This window comes from Notothenia rossii, assembly GCF_949606895.1.
Source record: "Notothenia rossii genome assembly, contig: scaffold_64, whole genome shotgun sequence".
In the NCBI taxonomy this organism is placed as follows: domain Eukaryota; kingdom Metazoa; phylum Chordata; class Actinopteri; order Perciformes; family Nototheniidae; genus Notothenia; species Notothenia rossii.
The window spans coordinates 301,804-309,021 of record NW_027639736.1 but is presented as its reverse complement, the minus strand read 5'-3'; the positions used below and the strand labels follow the sequence as shown (position 1 = coordinate 309,021).

At 40.5% G+C, this 7,218-nt stretch overlaps 1 protein-coding gene across 2 annotated transcripts in view; it reads left to right on the top strand.

The window, feature by feature from the left end:
- The first annotated feature begins 3,094 nt into the window (after positions 1-3,094).
- Positions 3,095-7,218, top strand: part of LOC307027468 (uncharacterized protein) — a 29,315-nt gene continuing 25,191 nt past the window's right edge. Inside the window, exons 1-2 of one of the 2 annotated variants that reach the window (XR_013804656.1) lie at positions 3,095-3,109; positions 4,007-4,084. The gene's annotated coding sequence lies outside the window, so the exon portion shown is untranslated. Of the gene's footprint in view, positions 3,110-4,006; positions 4,085-5,815; positions 5,835-7,218 lie in introns of those variants that run through there. The other variant, XR_013804657.1, reaches the window with a different exon arrangement.

The following is a 7,218-nucleotide window of genomic DNA, read 5'->3' as shown; positions in this document are numbered from 1 at the left end:
TGAGTGAAGGCGTTTAAACATCCGCTTATATTCACTCTTAAAATAGGAAAGGGGTTGAGAACACAATAGAAATGATATCTGGATTTAATTTAATATATACCACTCTAACTTTACTCTTAAATAGATAAATACATTTTGGGTACAATGAGTTTAAAAATAAAATATTATAGATATATAAAAAATATTTTTAATATAAGTCTATGAACGGATTTATAATGATTTTTTATTATAATACACTGTATATTATAATTGACTTGCAGTTCATGGAGTAACCACTATGAGTGCTAAGGGTCATGTTACCTTTAATTCCGCCGGATCTAACGTCACTTCCGGTTGGCGGCAATATTATAATTGCCTTGCAGTTCATGGAGTAACCACTATGAGTGCTAAGGGTCATGTTACCTTTAATTCCGCCGGATCTAACGTCACTTCCGGTGGGCGGCAATACCACTTCCGGGCTAGTAATTACATGTGGCGGCGGCTGAGAGAGCATGTGTATTAAGATTCTACTAAAATCCTCTGACATCCACATGAAATACTGGTCTTTCAACATCGAGAGTGAGTACGTGTGATTATTAACATGTTAGAGACCAGATATCAGGGTCCATTTGTGTAAAAATAAATTTTAAATACTTACATAAATAAATAATTTCAATATACACTTCACAAGATGGCTGACTCTAATCATCTTTACTAATTCTCTCTGGAAATGAGAACCATTCTATTTTCAATTAGATTTAAAGTTTAACACTATTGGGCTGTGAGTGTGTGGGTGTGTTTGTGTATATTTGAGCTTTTTCAATTAGATTTAAAGTTTAATTCAGGCCTCTCAGGTGGATATAAGGAGGGTGGATTTATCTTTGATTAGACAGCACCCCATGGCTGTTCATAATTGATTTAATCCGGTTTCCCCCATTGTTGACAGGTCCTGTTTTAACTATTGGTGTCTGTGTGTCTCTCTCTCTCTCTCTCTCTCTCTCTCTCTATGTGTACCCACCTCAAAGCTCACTGACCTGACCTACCTACCTGTCCTTTTCCCCAAGTTGGGACCGTTTAGAAAATAACACAACACCGGGGACTTGATCATCCCCGGCTGGGGCCACCCTGGTTTGAGAGTGTCTGGTGATAATGGCCGAAACACTCGATGATCTCTGGGTCCATCACTGAGGATGTGTTCAAAACAAATATAAAGGACTAGTTTGTTCCCCAAAAAACCTCTTTTTTTGAGAACAAACAACTACTGACTATCTGTCACCATAACCTCTTTTCCCAAATGAAAAGGAGGTGCACTTGCACTACCAGCTGCCGCCACTAGATGGAGACAGGAGACCACAAATGGAGGACTGGCTGACAGGAGAGGTATATGCACCACTCTGGCCTTTTGCCTAATCCTAAATTACTTCTCCATAAAAGGTTATTTTACTCTCAACTCCAACAATTTAAATTAACTTAAGGTACACTCTTACCCTTAGTCCCAGCTCTAAACTTAACCAGTCGGGCCTATATGCCTAATCCTAAAATCAATATTATTCATAGACTATCTTCCCCTCAGTTTGACCACTAATCCCAACCACTCTGGCCCTTTGCCTAAACCTAAACCACATCCCCCCTCCCCACTTTTTCCTCCTGACCTATTGTTCGACCCTGCTCTGGGCGAGACTGGACGTAAGGAAATGGGCCATAAGCAGACACCGCCAAAGCGGCAAGGGGAAGGCATTCGTTGGTAACCACCCTCTACCCTTCCTTGTGTCTGTTCTTCAAGCTTAATTACTCTGTCTACTACACTTGACACACTTATGACCCAGTCATGATGCTAAGCTAGGGCATGAGCCGACACGTCTCTAGTGCGCGTGCCTCTCCTTGGATCTCTGTATAACCATGAAGTCGTCGGGCGACATGGGGAGATCCGGTGGTCCTTACAAAAACCTAACCCTAGCCAGAACCTGGAGATACGGGGGACGTGCTCCGAAACTTAGTATGATTGGCTGAGTCGCTCGTTTTCTTTCCCACCACATATCAATCAATTATTTAGTGATTAGTGGTCTACTGTCATGAAGCCCCCTCTTTTAAAATACTCCTGAACAACTGAGATTGTCATTCATAGCTAGTGTAGTAAGAACAATGGTAGAAAATCCACCTAGCTGACACATCTCAGATTGGGAAGGACTGCTAATAGGATAATAACAAAATAATCCAACATTTTTACTTTCAAAATCTAATTAATTAATGACTCCACTTATGAGTCTCAGGCCGGGGTCAGTTATGCTGCCGCGAAGAGTTCGTCTCTGTTGTCTGAGGGCATCTTTCAGAACATTCCCATACAATGAAATATATCATTGAAGAGCTAGGGTGAACCACCAGGGTAACCTAGCTCACTTACCGAAGGATGGGAATGATTTCTGACCAAATAGGACAAAATAATAAGGCACAGTATTATCTTTAGATTATACCTTAATTACTTATGAGTGTACCTTTTTAACTTTGCCCTTAGTCGGACCGCGAAACTTTGTGGTTAGACTGAGAGTAGAAGAGGTCAACTGACCAATTCTACTGAGTGAAGGCGTTTAAACATCCGCTTATATTCACTCTTAAAATAGGAAAGGGGTTGAGAACACAATAGAAATGATATCTGGATTTAATTTAATATATACCACTCTAACTTTACTCTTAAATAGATAAATACATTTTGGGTACAATGAGTTTAAAAATAAAATATTATAGATATATAAAAAATATTTTTAATATAAGTCTATGAACGGATTTATAATGATTTTTTATTATAATACACTGTATATTATAATTGACTTGCAGTTCATGGAGTAACCACTATGAGTGCTAAGGGTCATGTTACCTTTAATTCCGCCGGATCTAACGTCACTTCCGGTTGGCGGCAATATTATAATTGCCTTGCAGTTCATGGAGTAACCACTATGAGTGCTAAGGGTCATGTTACCTTTAATTCCGCCGGATCTAACGTCACTTCCGGTGGGCGGCAATACCACTTCCGGGCTAGTAATTACATGTGGCGGCGGCTGAGAGAGCATGTGTATTAAGATTCTACTAAAATCCTCTGACATCCACATGAAATACTGGTCTTTCAACATCGAGAGTGAGTACGTGTGATTATTAACATGTTAGAGACCAGATATCAGGGTCCATTTGTGTAAAAATAAATTTTAAATACTTACATAAATAAATAATTTCAATATACACTTCACAAGATGGCTGACTCTAATCATCTTTACTAATTCTCTCTGGAAATGAGAACCATTCTATTTTCAATTAGATTTAAAGTTTAACACTATTGGGCTGTGAGTGTGTGGGTGTGTTTGTGTATATTTGAGCTTTTTCAATTAGATTTAAAGTTTAATTCAGGCCTCTCAGGTGGATATAAGGAGGGTGGATTTATCTTTGATTAGACAGCACCCCATGGCTGTTCATAATTGATTTAATCCGGTTTCCTCCATTTTTGACAGGTCCTGTTTTGGCTATTTGTGTCTGTGTGTCCCTCTGTGTTAGCTATTTCAATTAGATTTAAAGTTAAGTTCAGGCCTCTCAGGTGGATAAAGGGAGGTGGATTTGCCTTTGATTAGACAGCACCCCATGGCTGTTCATAATTGATTTAATCCGGTTTCCCCCATTGTTGACAGGTCCTGTTTTAACTATTGGTGTCTGTGTGTCTCTCTCTCTCTCTCTCTCTCTCTCTCTCTATGTGTACCCACCTCAAAGCTCACTGACCTGACCTACCTACCTGTCCTTTTCCCCAAGTTGGGACCGTTTAGAAAATAACACAACACCGGGGACTTGATCATCCCCGGCTGGGGCCACCCTGGTTTGAGAGTGTCTGGTGATAATGGCCGAAACACTCGATGATCTCTGGGTCCATCACTGAGGATGTGTTCAAAACAAATATAAAGGACTAGTTTGTTCCCCAAAAAACCTCTTTTTTTGAGAACAAACAACTACTGACTATCTGTCACCATAACCTCTTTTCCCAAATGAAAAGGAGGTGCACTTGCACTACCAGCTGCCGCCACTAGATGGAGACAGGAGACCACAAATGGAGGACTGGCTGACAGGAGAGGTATATGCACCACTCTGGCCTTTTGCCTAATCCTAAATTACTTCTCCATAAAAGGTTATTTTACTCTCAACTCCAACAATTTAAATTAACTTAAGGTACACTCTTACCCTTAGTCCCAGCTCTAAACTTAACCAGTCGGGCCTATATGCCTAATCCTAAAATCAATATTATTCATAGACTATCTTCCCCTCAGTTTGACCACTAATCCCAACCACTCTGGCCCTTTGCCTAAACCTAAACCACATCCCCCCTCCCCACTTTTTCCTCCTGACCTATTGTTCGACCCTGCTCTGGGCGAGACTGGACGTAAGGAAATGGGCCATAAGCAGACACCGCCAAAGCGGCAAGGGGAAGGCATTCGTTGGTAACCACCCTCTACCCTTCCTTGTGTCTGTTCTTCAAGCTTAATTACTCTGTCTACTACACTTGACACACTTATGACCCAGTCATGATGCTAAGCTAGGGCATGAGCCGACACGTCTCTAGTGCGCGTGCCTCTCCTTGGATCTCTGTATAACCATGAAGTCGTCGGGCGACATGGGGAGATCCGGTGGTCCTTACAAAAACCTAACCCTAGCCAGAACCTGGAGATACGGGGGACGTGCTCCGAAACTTAGTATGATTGGCTGAGTCGCTCGTTTTCTTTCCCACCACATATCAATCAATTATTTAGTGATTAGTGGTCTACTGTCATGAAGCCCCCTCTTTTAAAATACTCCTGAACAACTGAGATTGTCATTCATAGCTAGTGTAGTAAGAACAATGGTAGAAAATCCACCTAGCTGACACATCTCAGATTGGGAAGGACTGCTAATAGGATAATAACAAAATAATCCAACATTTTTACTTTCAAAATCTAATTAATTAATGACTCCACTTATGAGTCTCAGGCCGGGGTCAGTTATGCTGCCGCGAAGAGTTCGTCTCTGTTGTCTGAGGGCATCTTTCAGAACATTCCCATACAATGAAATATATCATTGAAGAGCTAGGGTGAACCACCAGGGTAACCTAGCTCACTTACCGAAGGATGGGAATGATTTCTGACCAAATAGGACAAAATAATAAGGCACAGTATTATCTTTAGATTATACCTTAATTACTTATGAGTGTACCTTTTTAACTTTGCCCTTAGTCGGACCGCGAAACTTTGTGGTTAGACTGAGAGTAGAAGAGGTCAACTGACCAATTCTACTGAGTGAAGGCGTTTAAACATCCGCTTATATTCACTCTTAAAATAGGAAAGGGGTTGAGAACACAATAGAAATGATATCTGGATTTAATTTAATATATACCACTCTAACTTTACTCTTAAATAGATAAATACATTTTGGGTACAATGAGTTTAAAAATAAAATATTATAGATATATAAAAAATATTTTTAATATAAGTCTATGAACGGATTTATAATGATTTTTTATTATAATACACTGTATATTATAATTGACTTGCAGTTCATGGAGTAACCACTATGAGTGCTAAGGGTCATGTTACCTTTAATTCCGCCGGATCTAACGTCACTTCCGGTTGGCGGCAATATTATAATTGCCTTGCAGTTCATGGAGTAACCACTATGAGTGCTAAGGGTCATGTTACCTTTAATTCCGCCGGATCTAACGTCACTTCCGACTGGCGGCATTACCACTTCCGGGCTGGTGACTACATGTGGCGGCAGCTGAGAGAGCATGTGTGTTAAGATTCTACTAAAATCCTCTGACATCCACATGAAATACTGGTCTTTCAACGTCGAGAGTGAGTACGTGTGATTATTAACATGTTAGAGACCAGATATCAGGGTCCATTTATAGAAGAATAATTTTTAAATACTTACATAAATAAATAATTTCAATATACATTTCACAAGATGGCTGACTCTAATCATCTTTACTAATTCTCTCTGGAAATGAGAACCATTCTATTTTCAATTAGATTTAGAGTTTAACACTATTGGGCTGTGAGTGTGTGGGTGTGTTTGTGTATATTTGAGCTTTTTCAATTAGATTTAAAGTGAAATTCAGGCCTCTCAGGTGGGTAAAAGGGAGGTGGATTTATCTTTGATTAGACAGCACCCCATGGCTGTTCATAATTGATTTAATCCGGTTTCCTCCATTTTTGACAGGTCCTGTTTTAACTACTTGTGTCTGTGTGTCCCTCTGTGTTAGCTATTTCAATTAGATTTAAAGTTAAGTTCAGGCCTCTCAGGTGGATAAAGGGAGGTGGATTTATCTTTGATTAGACAGCACCCCATGGCTGTTCATAATTGATTTAATCCGGTTTCCCCCATTGTTGACAGGTCCTGTTTTAACTATTGGTGTCTGTGTGTCTCTCTCTCTCTCTCTCTCTCCCTCTATGTGTACCCACCTCAAAGCTCACTGACCTGACCTACCTACCTGTCCTTTTCCCCAAGTTGGGACCGTTTAGAAAATAACACAACACCGGGGACTTGATCATCCCCGGCTGGGGCCACCCTGGTTTGAGAGTGTCTGGTGATAATGGCCGAAACACTCAATGATCTCTGGGTCCATCACTGAGGATGTGTTCAAAACAAGTATAAAGGACTAGTTTGTTCCCCAAAAAACCTCTTTTTTTGAGAACAAACAACTACTGACTATCTGTCACCATAACCTCTTTTCCCAAATGAAAAAGAGGTGCACTTGCACTACCAGCTGCCGCCACTAGATGGAGACAGGAGACCACAAATGGAGGACTGGCTGACAGGAGAGGTATATGCACCACTCTGGCCTTTTGCCTAATCCTAAATTACTTCTCCATAAAAGGTTATTTTACTCTCAACTCCAACAATTTAAATTAACTTAAGGTACACTCTTACCCTTAGTCCCAGCTCTAAACTTAACCACTCTGGCCTTTTGCCTAATCCTAAATTACTTCTCCATAAAAGGTTATTTTACTCTCAACTCCAACAATTTAAATTAACTTAAGGTACACTCTTACCCTTAGTCCCAGCTCTAAACTTAACCAGTCGGGCCTATATGCCTAATCCTAAAATCAACATTATTCATAGACTATCTTCCCCTCAGTTTGACCACTAATCCCAACCACTTTGGCTCTTTGCCTAAACCTAAACCACATCCCCCCTCCCCACTTTTTCCTCCTGACCTATTGTTCGACCCTGCTC